Source organism: Pongo abelii, chromosome 3, assembly GCF_028885655.2.
Source record: "Pongo abelii isolate AG06213 chromosome 3, NHGRI_mPonAbe1-v2.0_pri, whole genome shotgun sequence".
NCBI classification, from domain to species: Eukaryota; Metazoa; Chordata; class Mammalia; order Primates; family Hominidae; genus Pongo; species Pongo abelii.
The window spans coordinates 106,611,240-106,625,753 of record NC_071988.2 but is presented as its reverse complement, the minus strand read 5'-3'; the positions used below and the strand labels follow the sequence as shown (position 1 = coordinate 106,625,753).

The following is a 14,514-nucleotide window of genomic DNA, read 5'->3' as shown; positions in this document are numbered from 1 at the left end:
ATCTGGCAATTTGATGGTGTCTATCATAAAGAAGTATATTAGTGAATATGAATACTTAAAGCAGGAACAATTGAACTTGGAAGGCATATAAAGCTTTTAGAATGGATATTCATGTCTAACTACTCTGCCATTATTCTTGGAAGGAAGGAAGGAAAGAAGGAAGGAAGAAGAGAGAGAGAAACAAACAAGTGAATTAATAAATAAGCATTATTCTTAAAAAAAAGGAGAATCTGTAGAATTTATTTGGACCTTTCAGAAGTCTTTGACAGCATTATTCAATAAAGACTGCTTTGAGAATTTAAATTAATGTAGATTTATGGTATAAAAGATGCTTTGTCATGAATGGGGAACTAGTTCTATGTCAGGGGAAAGGGGACAGTGATAAATGGGCAAACTTTTTAAAAATATTGAGGTGATTCACATGTATTCATTTAATTTTGTCCATTCAGAAATCCTATGGAAGCTATATTATTATTGCCAATAACGTGATGAGAAATCTAAATGCTGAAGACCAAGAAAATATCTCCAATTGAATCTGGAAAGGATTGCATTAACTTTATAAATCAAAGAAAAGTTTTATGATAAGGTGATTCTTAAAAATCATTTGTAAATCTGAGATTATGATCTGTAAAATCTTGGGAATCTATTTTCCTCAGAAGGACATATAGAAGACAATGCTGCTTCTATTAATTCAATCTGGTTCTTTTTGACTTTTATAATAAGAGCATTAACCCATAAAGCATTGACTTTTAAAGAATATAAGCAATATAAGAATCAGAATATAGCACTAACTATGAGCAGAGCTATTTTATTCCCTCTTTTCTTTGTGAACTTTTCATTAATACAGCTAATAACAAAAATAAAAAGGAATCCCTCTAGCTATTTTCAGTGCCTTTTAATGACTTTTCACATTGCCAAACAGTTCTGTCAGTGGAAACTCAGATTATTCCACTGAGACAGAATGATGAATTAGGCAGTGGAAGTCTGTTACATGTAGCTGAAGAGAAAGAAACAGAGTTCAGATATGATACTGATACAGTAGCCTGAGTAAATCCAATTACTTGGGACAATCAATTTCCAAATTGGCTATCAGGCCCAGCTAGGACTAAGAGTTTGTTGAAAATCCAGGATTTTTTATGTTTTTGATTTAAAGAACCCTGCAAAGCATTCCTGTTAATGGAGCTAATCAAACTTGTTAGACCATAGTGACAACTACACTTATACAACAGCATTGTGGTTTTGCTTCTAGCTTCCATTTTAGCTGAGCTTAGTGAAAATGGGAATATAGACTTAAGGGAAAGCCAGATGGACAAATACCACAGTATATTCAATACATCTGAAGTTTCATTTTTTCATATATTGATTTTCTTGCTACATAAATTTACTCAACTCATTCACTTGACCACATTGGACCATATCTTTCCAATTTGAAAAATGTAGATAGTTAATGATAGTATGTGATGTTTCACAAGAGAATGAAAATTCTGTTTAAGTAAAAAACTCCAAAACTTCTCAAAGGAAGCTTTATCGAGATAGCGTACACCAATAGAAAGAAAGAGGTCCACATGTCTTGCAATTGCCGTTAAAGAGTAGGTCTTATCTTAGCTGATGGCTCAAAATGTGTTCAAATTCAAATATTATAACAGTGAAGTAAATGTAAGTAATGAAAATAATCTGAGCATCATTTTAACTATTGCAGAAAGTCAATAAGTGTATTAAATTCAGCTTCCTCTTTCTTGTTTTTATTCCTTATAGAAAAGTTTCTCCAATGCTACTTTCAAGGAATAAGGCTATCACCCAAAATACAAACTTAGTATTTGGAAAATCCTGTAATCCTGAAAAGAGAACTCTTCATAGTATAATAGTTGAGCATCAAAAATGAAGTAAGTTATTTATATCCAACCTCTCTGCTCTGTATTTTTTTCTCTCTGAGCCAATGTCTGACTCTCACGTTTGTCCACAAAGGCACAGTCATATATGTTCCTTATTTTAACTTTTCTGATGCTATTAACCCCTTTAATGGCTTTAGCCATTTTATTGCTTTAAATGAAGTTATGCATTATGTCCTTTGTTTATTCTCTATATTTTATCTTTTCCCGCTTTCCCTTGTAAAATTCCTCCATTATGGAAGTGAATCTCAATTCCTGACAGAATACAGAAGGCTCAGTGCAATTCACAGTGGCACAGACCACCCAGCACTGCTCATGGCTGCCCACTCTGGCTTTCAGTGAGGGTAGCCAGAGGCAAGAGTAAGTGAAGACATATCTACAGAAAAATAGAAGGCACTTTCATATTCATTACCTGATTTCAGCCGGAAAGCAACTCTGCAAAGTTGGTAGGATATACATAACATCTCCATTTTACACATGAAAAAAGGCAGGTCTAAAGTAGTCAAGCAGATTGCTCAAGTATTGAGAGCTAGTAATCAGTGAAGTCAGATCACAAAAAAATTAGTGTTCTTTTACTAAACTACAATGTTTCCCTAAAGTACATTACAAAAGAAAGGATCTCAGCCTGGGGTATCAAGACACAGACTTGGGATTTCCATTTGTGGAGGACAAGAAAAGGAGAAGGAGTAAGAATAACTCCAAATTTTTACCTGAGCAAGTCCCCCCAAACTTCTTTATAAGTTATCCAGTTTCAGGTATTTTTTATAGCAATGCAAGAATGGACAATATGATGTGGAAATTGGGAAAACAACACGCTGTTGAAAAAGCATTGAGTCTAAAACAAATTAAAAGGAAATTAGAAAATACCTGGGGACTTTTTTTGGTTGGTAAGCTATTGATTATTGCCACAATTTCAGCTCCTGTTATTGGTCTATTCAGAGATTCAACTTCTTCCTGGTTTAGTCTTGGGAGGGTGTATGTGTTGAGGAATTTATCCATTTCTTCTAGATTTTCTAGTTTATTTGCATAGAGGTGTTTGTAATATTCTCTGATGGTAGTTTGTATTTCTGTGGGATCGGTGGTGATATCCCCTTTATCATTTTTTATTGCATCTATTTGATTCTTCTCTCTTTTTTTCTTTATTAATCTTGCTAGCGGTCTATCAATTTTGTTGATCCTTTCAAAAAACCAGCTCCTGGATTCATTGATTTTTTGAAGGGTTTTTTGTGTCTCTATTTCCTTCAGTTCTGCTCTGATTTTAGTTATTTCTTGCCTTCTGCTAGCTTTTGAATGTGTTTAATGTGGCACATATACACCATGGAATACTATGCAGCCATAAAAAATGATGAGTTCATGTCCTTTGTAGGGACATGGATGAAATTGGAAATCATCATTCTCAGTAAACTACCGCAAGAACAAAAAACCAAACACCGCATATTCTCACTCATAGGTGGGAATTGAACAATGAGAACACATGGACACAGGAAGGGGAACATCACACTTTGGGGACTGTTGTGGGGTGGGGGGAGGGGGGAGGGATAGCATTGAGAGATGTACCTAGTGCTGGATGACGAGTTGGTGGGTGCAGCGCACTAGCATGGCACATGTATACATATGTAACTTACCTGCACATTGCGCACATGTACCATAAAACCTAAAGTATAATAATAATAATAATAATAATAATAATAATAATAAAGAAAATTCAAAAAAATCAAAAAAAAAGAAAAAAATAAAAAAATAAAATAAATTAAAAAAATAAATAAATAAAATAAATATCTAACATAAAAAAAAAAAAAGAAAATATCCTGGAACATTCTATCTATCACATTAGCTGCCCCTGAAATCATTATTGGGTATAATACTTGTATTTTTATTTTTTAATTGCTAATAAAAAATAATTGCCAATAAAAAAAAAGAAAAGAAAATACCTGGGGAATCTAATGGAGATGGTTAACTATATGCAGCTAGGAAGTGGCACTTCTACTGAGAAAGATCAAAATTTCAAGTAAACCAACATAATTTGCACATATCTTCAGAGAAAACAAGAGTGGATGGAGATGTGATACAGACACTGAGACTGAAGAGGGAGGAAACTGGGACCCCTGTATGGAGTACCCAAATGCTAGGTTTAGTTCCCAGCCCCAAACAGCTCTTGAGGAAGGGGTGAGTAAAGGGACTGTGGGACTTTCCCACTTTCACCATGGACCTCTGGGATCCTAGCTACAGGAGACTTCAGGTCCCTCATGGACATTTGACCTGGTAGGTGAACCTGCCCAGACAGACAGAGACAGGGCTTCAGCCAGCACAGAACTTGGGGCTTTCATGTGTGGGGCAGCTCCAACAGAGCTTGGCCATAGGCACCCATTTCCCAGGACTCCTTATCTCCCTCTGAGAAGCTCTAGCCTCAGCTGACTGCTGGGCCAGTTGAAAGTAGAGCCAGCTTCCCTTTGGGACTGGGCCACATCTGTCCTCCTGCCTATCAGATTCTCCCAGGGCCCATGCCTGGCTACCCCAGAAGAGTACGGGCCAAACACAGTCACTGCTGTACAAGCTAGGTGTTTTGCTCCACCAAGTACATTTCTGTTGTCCTGTGAGCACTTCAGATTTTCCAGTGCACCTATACCCAACCCTCAGTGTCCAGAGGATGAAGCCACAAGACATTCCCAGCACCCCAGGCTGCACTGTGCAGCTTGAGAGTGCTAAGCTAAAATTTGTGGCTGACATTTAATTGGGGGAGGAGCCAACACCCTCAGAACACTGAGAGGGATGAGACATGTAGTTCTGTGGGCTGGCACAGGAGTAGGACATGCCTCTTTCTGCAGGGCCAGTCTAGAAGTGGTGTGAACTGTCTCCCTGTACGGTCTCTACAAAAGTAAGCCCCGTAGCCTGAAACACCTAATAAAAGAAAAGCAAGTACAGTGCCAGTGATTGGAGGGGGCTCCCCAAGGCCCAGGAGTAGACCTGGTGAGAGGGTCACCTCTCCTCCTCCAACACTATAGAGTATGGCTGCAAACATGAGGAAATACATAGGAATCACAAGGCTAAGCAAGTCTATCTTCCAGCAGTTACTCTTTAGCATCATCTATTGGATCACAGCCAAATATATTTTGCTAATATATCCCCCTGTGAAACCAAGGGCAAGAATTCAGCTACAAATAAAAATCCTGCACAGAGCCTTGGCCCTCTAAAAACATTTTTAAAAATCCAACTGACTTCACTACAGTGAAGTTGGCATTCCTTTAACTTACACCACACTTAAAGGAACACCAACCCTCCCAGATGAGAAAGAATCAGCACAAGAACTCTGGCAATTCAAAAATCCAGATGGTCCCCTTCTCCAAGCAATACCACTAGCTCCCAGCAATGGTTCTGATATGGTTTGGCTGTGTCCCCACCCAAATCTCATCTTGAATTGTAGCTCCCATAATTCCCACATGTTGTGGGAGAGACTGGGTGGGAGATAATTGAATCATGGGGGTGGTTTCCCCCATACTGTTCTCATGGTACTGAATAAGCTTCATGAGATCTGATGGTTTTGTGAAGGAGAATACTTTCCCTTTTTCTCATTCTCTCTTGTCTGCCACCATGTGAGATGTGCTTCTTGCCTTCCATCATGATTGTGAGGGCATCCCCAGCCATGTGTAACTGTGAGTCCATTAAACCTCTTTTTCTTTATAAATAACCCAGTCTCAGGTATGTTTTTATCAGCAGCATAAAAATGGACTAATACAGGTTCTCAACCAGTCTGAAATGACAGATAGAGCTCATAATCCTAATGACAAAGAAGCTTATTAAGATACAAGAGAAAGTTGAAACAAAATCCAAGGAATCCAGTAACATGATCCAAGAGTTGAAAGATCAAATAGCCATGTTGAGAAAGAAGCAAACCAAATTCCTAGTGTTGAAAAATCCATTATAAGAATTCCATAATACAATCTGAAGTATTAACAGTAGAATAGACCAAGCTGAGGAAAGAATCTCAGAGCTTGAAGACCAGGTCTTTCAATCAACTCAGTCAAACAAAAATTAAGAAAAAATAATTTTAAAAAATAAACAAAATCTCCAAAAAATATGGGATTATGTTAAGAGACTAAATCTATGACTCATTGGCATTCTGAGTGAGAAGAGAGAAAAAGCAATTTGAAAAATATATTTGATGACATAGTCCACAAAAGCTTCTCCAATCTCACTTGAGATTAAAGAAACACCTTCTTTAAGAAATTATAAAGGTCTCAAATTTACAATCTAACTTAGCACCTAAAGGAAGTAGAAAGACAAAAATAAACCACCACAAAGCTAGCAGAAGAAAAAAATAATTGAAATTAGAGAAAAACTGAGTGAAATTAAGATGCAAAAATCCATACAAAAGATGAAAGAGTTTTTTTTTTTTTCAGAAGAATGAACAAGATTGGTAGAGTGCTAGCTAGATTAACAAACAAAAAAGAAGAGAAGATACAAGTACAAGCAGAAGTGACAAAGATGGCATTACAGCTGATCCTATAGGAAAGAAAAAGATTCTCAGACACTACTATAAAGAATTATGCACACAAATTAGAAAATCTAGAGCAAATTGATAAATTCCTTGAAACACACATTCTCCCAAGACCGAATCAGGAAGAGATTGAAACTCTGAATAGACAAATACGGAGTTCTGAAATTGAATCAGTAATAAAAATCCTAACAACCAAAAAGAAAATCCCTAGACCATATGGATTCATAGCCAAATTCTACCAGATGTACAAAGAAAATCTGATATCAATCCAACTGAAACTATTCCAAAATATTGAAGAGAATGGGCTTCTTCCTAACCCATTCTATGAAGCCAACATCAGCTTGATACCAAAACCTGGAAGACAAACAATGCAAAAAGAAAGCTTTAGATCAATATCCTTGAAGAACATGGATGCGAAAATCCTCAACAAAATGCTAGCAAATCAAATCAAGGAATATATTAATAAAATTAATTCACCACAATCAAGTATGCTGTATTCCTGGGATGCAGGCCTGGTTCAACATATGCAAATCAGTACATGTGATTCACCACCTAAATGGAATCAAAAGCAAACAGCATATGATTCCAATAGACACGGAAGAAGCATTCAATAAAATCCATCATATCTTTATGATAAAAAAAAAAGCTCTTAACAAACTAGACACCAAAGTAGCATACCTCAAAATAATAACAGGACATCTACGACAAATCCATAGCCAACATCAGATTGAATAGACAAAAACTGGAAGCATTCACTTTGAGAGATGGAACAAGACAAGGATGCCCTCTCTCACCACTCCTATTCAACATAGTACTGGAAGTCCTAGCCAAAGCAATCAAGAAAGAGAGGAAAATAAAAGGCATCCAAATAGGAAAAGAAGTAAATTTATTTCTCTTTGCTCATGGTATGATTCTGTGAAAGGCTCGAAAGGCTCCTAGAACTGATAAATGACTATAGTAAAGTTTCAGGATACAAAATCAATGTACCAAAATCAGTATCATTTATATATATATATATATATATATATATATATATATATATATATCAATAATGTACAGACTGAGAGTAAATCAAGAAAATAATCCAATTTACAATTGCCACAAGTAAAATGAAAAACCTAGGAATACATCTCAACAAGGAGGTAAAAGATCTCTATGAGAAAAACTGTTGATGAACGAAATCAGAGGTGACACAAACAAATAACAAACATTATATGCTCATGGATTGGAAGAATAAATACTGTTTAAATGGTCTTACTGCCAAAAGAAATTCATATGTAAGTGCCTGTCAAACTACAATGTCATTCTTCACAAGATTAGAAAAACTATTCAAAAGTTCATATGGAACAAAAAAGAGCTCAAATAGCCAAAGCAATCATAAGCAAAAAGAATATAGCTGGCGGCATCACATTGCCCAACTTCAAACTATACTATATGCCTACAGTAATCAAAACAGCAAGTTATGGGTAAAAAAGTTAAAAAAAAAAAAAGTAAAGAAAAAGTAGGCACATAGACCAGTGGAACAAGACAGAGAACCTAGAAATAAAGCCGCACATCTCCAGGCATGTGATCTTCAAGAAAGTCAACAAAAAACAGAGAAAAGGACTCAGTATTTAATAAATGCTGTTGGGATAACTGGACAGCTGTATGCAGAAGAATGAAACTGGTCTCTGTCTTTTACTGTACATAAAAATTAACTCAAGATGGGTTAAATATTTAAAAATTAACTCAAGATGGGTTAAAGATTTAAATGAAAGATGTCAAACTATATGAATCCTAAAAGAAACCTAGCAAACACCATTCTAGACATTGGACTTGGGAAAGAATTTATGACCAATTCCTCAAAAGCGACTGCAACAAAAATAAAAACTGATATGTGGGACCTAATTGAAATAAAAAGTTTCTGCCTAACAAAAGAAACTATCAACAGAGTAAACAGATAACTTACAGAATAGGAGAAAATGTTCACAAACTATACATCTGACAAAGGTCTCATATCCAAAATCAATAAAGATCTTAAACAAATCAAGAAAAAAAAAGTAATGCCATTAAAAATGGATCAAGTATGTGAAAAGACTTTACCTCTCAAAAGAAGACATATAAGTGAGCAATAAACATGAAAAAATGCTCAACATCACTAATTATTAGAGAAATGCAAATCAAAACCACAATGAGATGCCATCCCACACTAGTCAGATTGGCTACTATTAAAAAGTCAAAATATAACAGAGCTGGTGAGGCTGCAGGGAAAGGGGAACACATATGCCATTAGTGGCAATGTAAATTAGTTCAGCCACTGTGGAAAACAATTTGGAGATTTCTCCTAAACATGAAACAGATCTACCATTAGAACCAGCAATCCCAGTACTGGGTATATACCCAAAAGGAAATAAATCACTCTCCGAAAAGGCACATCACTTGCATGTTCATCATAGCACTATTTACAATAACCAAAGACATGAAATCAACCTAGGTGCCGATCAACAGTGATTTGAAAAAAGAAAATGTGTTACATATGCATATGGAAATACTAGGCAGCCATAAAAATAGAATGAAATAATGTCTTTTGCACCTGTAGTCCTTTATTCTAAGCAAATTAGCACCAGAACAGGAAACCAAGTACCACATGTTCTTACTTATAAATGGGAGCTAAATATGGAGCACACATCTACATAGATATGGAAACAATAAAAAATGGGTAACAGTAAGTATGTGGAGTAAGGAGAGGGCTGTGGGTTGAAAAACTACATATTGGGCTCTATCCTCACTACCTTTGTGATGAGATCTGTACCCCAAATCTCAGCACCACACAATATACCCATGTAACAATCCTGCCAATATTCCCCCTGAATGTAAAATAAAAGTTGACAGGGCAGAGCAGGGTGTTAGAATAAAAGCCTAAACCTTTAATCTGCCCAACAGGAACACCAAATTTTAACAAGTATCTGCACACCGAAAAACATAGTCACAAGAACCCAAAATCAGGTGAGCAATCACAGTACCTGGTTTTAACTTCCTATTGCCAAAAGGGACATTGAAGAGGGTAGGAGATATTCTTAAATTGTCAGAGGCACCCCTCTGCCATCCCTCAGCAGCAGCCATGCAATGCAAAGAGTCTAAGCACCTGGGAAAGGTAGAGTGCAGTGACTGGGAGACTTAACATTTTAACTCAGTGCTGCCTTGTCACACTGTAGAGCAAAGCTGTGCTGGGCTCAGCCAGCATGCACACATGGAAGGAGCATTTGGACCAGATCTAGGCAGAGGGGAATCATCCATTCCAGCAGTCAGAACTTGAGTTTCTCAGAAAGCATCACCACCCTTACTTAGATCCTGAATCAAAGTGCTCTCAGGATCTAAGTAAATTTCAAAGGCAGTCTAGGACAAAAGGACTTCAATTCCTCATGCTTAGCTGGTCTCAGAGCCAGAGGAGGGCCAGGCCATGCAGCTCACAACAATGAATGTGACTTCTTCCTTCTGCTTAGGGAGAGAAAAGCAAGAGTCAAGAGGACAATGTCTTGTATCTTGGATACCAGCTCCACCACCATATGATAGGGTACCATGCAGAGTTGTGAGACCCCAATTCCAGGCTCTAGCTCATGGATGATGTTTACAGACACACCCTGCACCAAAACGGAACCCATCGTCTTGAAGGACAGGACCCAATCCTAGCATAATTCATCATCTGCCAACTAAAGAGACCATGGGCCCTGAATAACCAGCAATGGACCCTGAATAATCAGCATACCCAGGGAGTAAGCTGTGTACCTTGAGCTCTGAAACGTGCCAACTTCAGTTGTAACCCAGCACATTCCCAGCTACGGTGGCTATGGTGAGAGACTCCTGTTTGTATCTCTGGGTATACCCTGTATACCTCCTATTTGTATCTCTGGATATATCCTGTTTGTATCTCTGGATCCTCCCAGGACCTACAGGAACTAATCTTCCTGAATGAAAGATCAGAAAATCTGGATGGCTTAGCTACTAGTTGATCATACAGGCCTAGAGCATTGAGTAAACATACATGGTAGTGGTTATATTGGGCCTTGGGTGACAGCCAGTGCTATGCTGGCTTCAGGTCTGACCCAGCACAATCCCAGTTGTGGTGGTCCCAGGGATGCTTGCATCACCATCACCAGTTCCAGGTGGCTCAGCTCAGAGAGAGAGACTCTATTCCTGTGGGAGAAAGTAAGAGAAAAGAACAAGAGTTTCTGCCTGATAATTTAGAGAATGCTTCTGGATCTTATCCAAGACCACTATGGCATTATCTCTATAAGTCTACAAAAACCACAGCTTTATTGAGCTTGGGGCTGAAGTCCCTTCAAACAAATTGAAAGCCTTCTCAGGAAGGACAGGTACAAACAAGCCCAGACTACAAAGACTACAGTAAGTAACTAACTCTTCAATGCCTGGACATGGATGAATATCTACAAGCATCAAAATTACCCAGGAAAACATGACTTCATCGGATAATAAATTACCAGGGAAAAATCCTGGAAAGACAGAAATAGGTGACCTTTCAGACAGATAATTCAAAAGAATTGTGTTAAGGAAAATCAAAAAGACTCAAAGTAACACAGAGAAGAAATTTGGAATCCCATCAGATAAATTTAACAAAGAGATTGTTACAATTTAAAAGAATCAAACAAATTCTAGAGTTGAAAAATGCAATTAACATACTAAAGAATGCATCAGGGTCTCTTAATAGTAGAATTGATGAAGCAAAAGCAAGAATTAGTGAGCTTGAAGACAGACTATTTGAAAATACACAATCAGAGGAGACAAAAGAAAAAATTTAAAAAATGAAGCACACCTACAGAATCTAGATAACAGCCTCAAAAGGGTAAATCTAAGAGTTATTGGCCTTAAAGAGGAGGCAGAGAAAGAGACAGAGATAGAAAGTTTATTCAAAGAGATAATATCAGAGAACTTCCCAAACCTAGGTAAAGATATCAAAATCCAAATAAAAGAAAGGTATAGAATGCTAAGCAGATTTATCCCAAAGAAGACTACCTCAAGGCATTTAATAAACTCCCAAAGGTCAAGGATGAAGAAAGGATTATAAAAACTGTATAAGAAAAGAAACAAAGCACATACAATGGAAAGCTTCAATACAACTGGCAGCACACATTTCAGTGGAAACCTTACAGGCCAGAAGAGAGTGGCATGACATATATGAAGTGCTGGGAAAAGGAAACCCTACCCTAGAATAGTATATCCAACAAAAAATTTTCTCAAGCATGAAGAAGATACAAAGACCTTTTCAGAAAAATAAAAGCTGAAGGATTTTGTCAACAGGACAAGTCTAGATCTAGTTCTTATAGGACTAGACCTGTCCTATAAGAAATGCTAAAAGGAGTTATTCAATCTGAAAGAAAGGGATGTTAATGAGGAAGAAGCAATTATGTGAAGGTACAAAACTCACTGGTAAAAGTAAGCACACAGAAAAACAAATATTATAGTGCTGTAATCATGGTGTGTACACTACTCATGTTAAGTAGAAAGATTAAAGAATGACAAATCAAAAATAATAACTACAACAACTTTTTAAGACATAGTACAATAAGATATAAAGAGAAAGGAAAAGCTAAAAGATGAGAAAATAAAGTGTAGAGTTATTATTTTCTTTTTGCCTGATTCTTTGTTTCTTTGTTTATGCAATCACTGTTGTCATCAGTTTAAAACAATGGGTTATAAGATAGTATTTACAAGTTTTATGGTAACCTATGATCAAAAAACATACATATCTGTGATAAATATTGAAGCAAAAATACTCAACAAAATACTAGCAAACTGAATTTAACGATACATTAAGAAGATCATTCATCATGACCAAGAGGAATATATCCCTGGGATGCAAGAATGTTTCAACATACACAAATCAATGTAACATGTCATATCAACAGAATTAAGGACAAAAACCATACAATCATTTCAATTGATGCTGAAAAAGCATTTGATAAAATTCAATATCCTATAATGATAAAAGCCCTCAACAAACTGAGTATAGGAGGAACATACCTCAACATAATGAAAGCCATGTATGATAGATTCATAATTAATATTATACAGAACGGGAAAAAACTGAAAGCCTTTCCCCTAAGATCTAGAACACAAGGATGCCCACGTTCATCACTGTTATTCAACATAGTATTGGAAGTCTAAGCTAGAGCAATTAGACAAGAGAAAGAAAGGGAATCAAAATTGGAAAAGTGAAATTATCCTGTTTGAAGATGATATGATCTTCTATTTGAATAAACCTAAAGACTCAATTTAAAAACTATTAGCACTGAAAAAAAATTCAGTAAACTTGCAGGATACAAAACCAACATACAAAAATCAGTAGCATTTCTACATTCCAACAGTGAACTTCTGAAAAAGAAATTTTAGAAGTAATTTCTTTTACAAAAGCCACAAATAAAATTAAACACCTAGGAATTAATTACAGAAGTAAAAGATCTCTATAATTAAGATTATAAAACACTAATGAAAGAAATTTAAGAGAACACAAAAAATATGGAAAGCTATTTCATGTTCATGGATTCAATAACCATATTTTTAAAATGTCCATACTACCTGTATTATGTCATTCTTGTATTGGTATAAATCTTTGAGACTGGGTAATTTATAAAGAAAAGAGGTTTAATTGGCTCATGCTCATGTGGGCTTTAGAGGAAACATAGCACTGACATTACTTGGCTTCTGGGGAGCCTCAGGGAACTTTTACTTATGGCAGAAGGTGAAGCAGGAGCAGGCATTTCACGTGGCAAAAGCAGGAGCAAGAGAGGGGGAGGTACCACACTTTAAAACAGTTTCCAAGAGAACTCACTCACTATCACAAGGACAGCACCAAGCCATGAGGGATCCACCCTCATGACCAAAACACCTCCCACCAGGCCCCACCTCCAGCACTGGGAATTATACTTCAACATGAAATTTGGTCAGGGACAAATAACTATATCACTCTGTCCCTGCTACCCCACCAATTTTATGTTCTTCTCACATTGCAAAATACAATTATACTTTCCCAACAGTCGCCTAAAGTCTTAAATCATTCCAGCATTAACTCAAAAATCCCAGGTCCAAGTCCAAACTCTCATCTGAGACACATCTCCTATCTGTGATCCTGTAAAGTCAAAAAAAGTTATTTATTCTAAGATACAATGGGGTTATAAGCATTACCATTCCAAAATGGAGAAGTCAGCCCATAGGGGCTTATGCAAGTTCAAAACTCAGCAGGGCTGTCATTAAATTTTAAAGCTGCAGAATAATCTCCTTTGACTACATATCCCATATCCAGGGCACACTAATGCAAGAAATGGGCTCCCAAGACCTTGGGAAGCTGTGCCCCAGTGGCTTTGGAGGGTTCAGCCCCAATAGATGCTCTCACAGGTTGTCGAGTGCCTGCAGCTTTTCCACACTGAGGGTACAATCTGGTGGTGGATCTACCATTCTGGGGTCTGGATGACGGTGGCCCCCTTTTCACAGCTCCACTATGCAATGTTCCAATGAAGATTCTGTGCAGGGGGTCCAACCTCACATTTCTCCTCTGCACTGCCTTAGTAGAGGTTATTTTTGAGGGCTCTGTCCCTGCAGCAGGCTTTTGCCTGAATACCCAGGCTTTTCCATACATCATCAGAAATCTAAGCACAAGCTGCCAATCCTCCACCACTCTTGCACTCTGTGCACCTGCAGGCTTAACACCATGTGGAAACTGCCAAGGTGTATGGCTTTGGCCCTCTAGAGTGGCAGTCCAAGTGTAACTAGGACCCTTGGAGCCACAGCTGAAGCCGTAGCATATGGGATACAGGGAACAGTGTCCCAAGACTACACAGTGCAGTGTGGCCCTGGGCCTGACCTAGAAAACCATTCTTTTCTCCTAAGCCCCTGGGCCTGTGATGGGAGGGGCTGCTGTGAAACTCTGTGAAATGCCTTTGAGGCCCTTTCCCCAATGTCTTGGATATTAGCACTTGGTTCCCTTTTAATTATGCAAACATCTCTAGCTAGTGGTTCCTCCTCAACCTGCTTGAATTTCTCTCCTGAGAAATCTTTTTCTTTCTTTGAAACATGGCCAGGTTGCAAATTTTCTGAACTTTTATGCTCTGCTTCCTTTGTATATTCCAACTTTAAGTA

General features: G+C 37.4%; 1 pseudogene; it reads right to left on the bottom strand.

Moving 5' to 3' along the window:
* The window catches only part of LOC112133000 (quinone oxidoreductase-like protein 2), a 28,385-nt pseudogene extending 14,552 nt beyond the window's left edge, over window positions 1–13,833 (bottom strand).
* Between the last annotated feature and the right edge of the window lie 681 nt (window positions 13,834–14,514).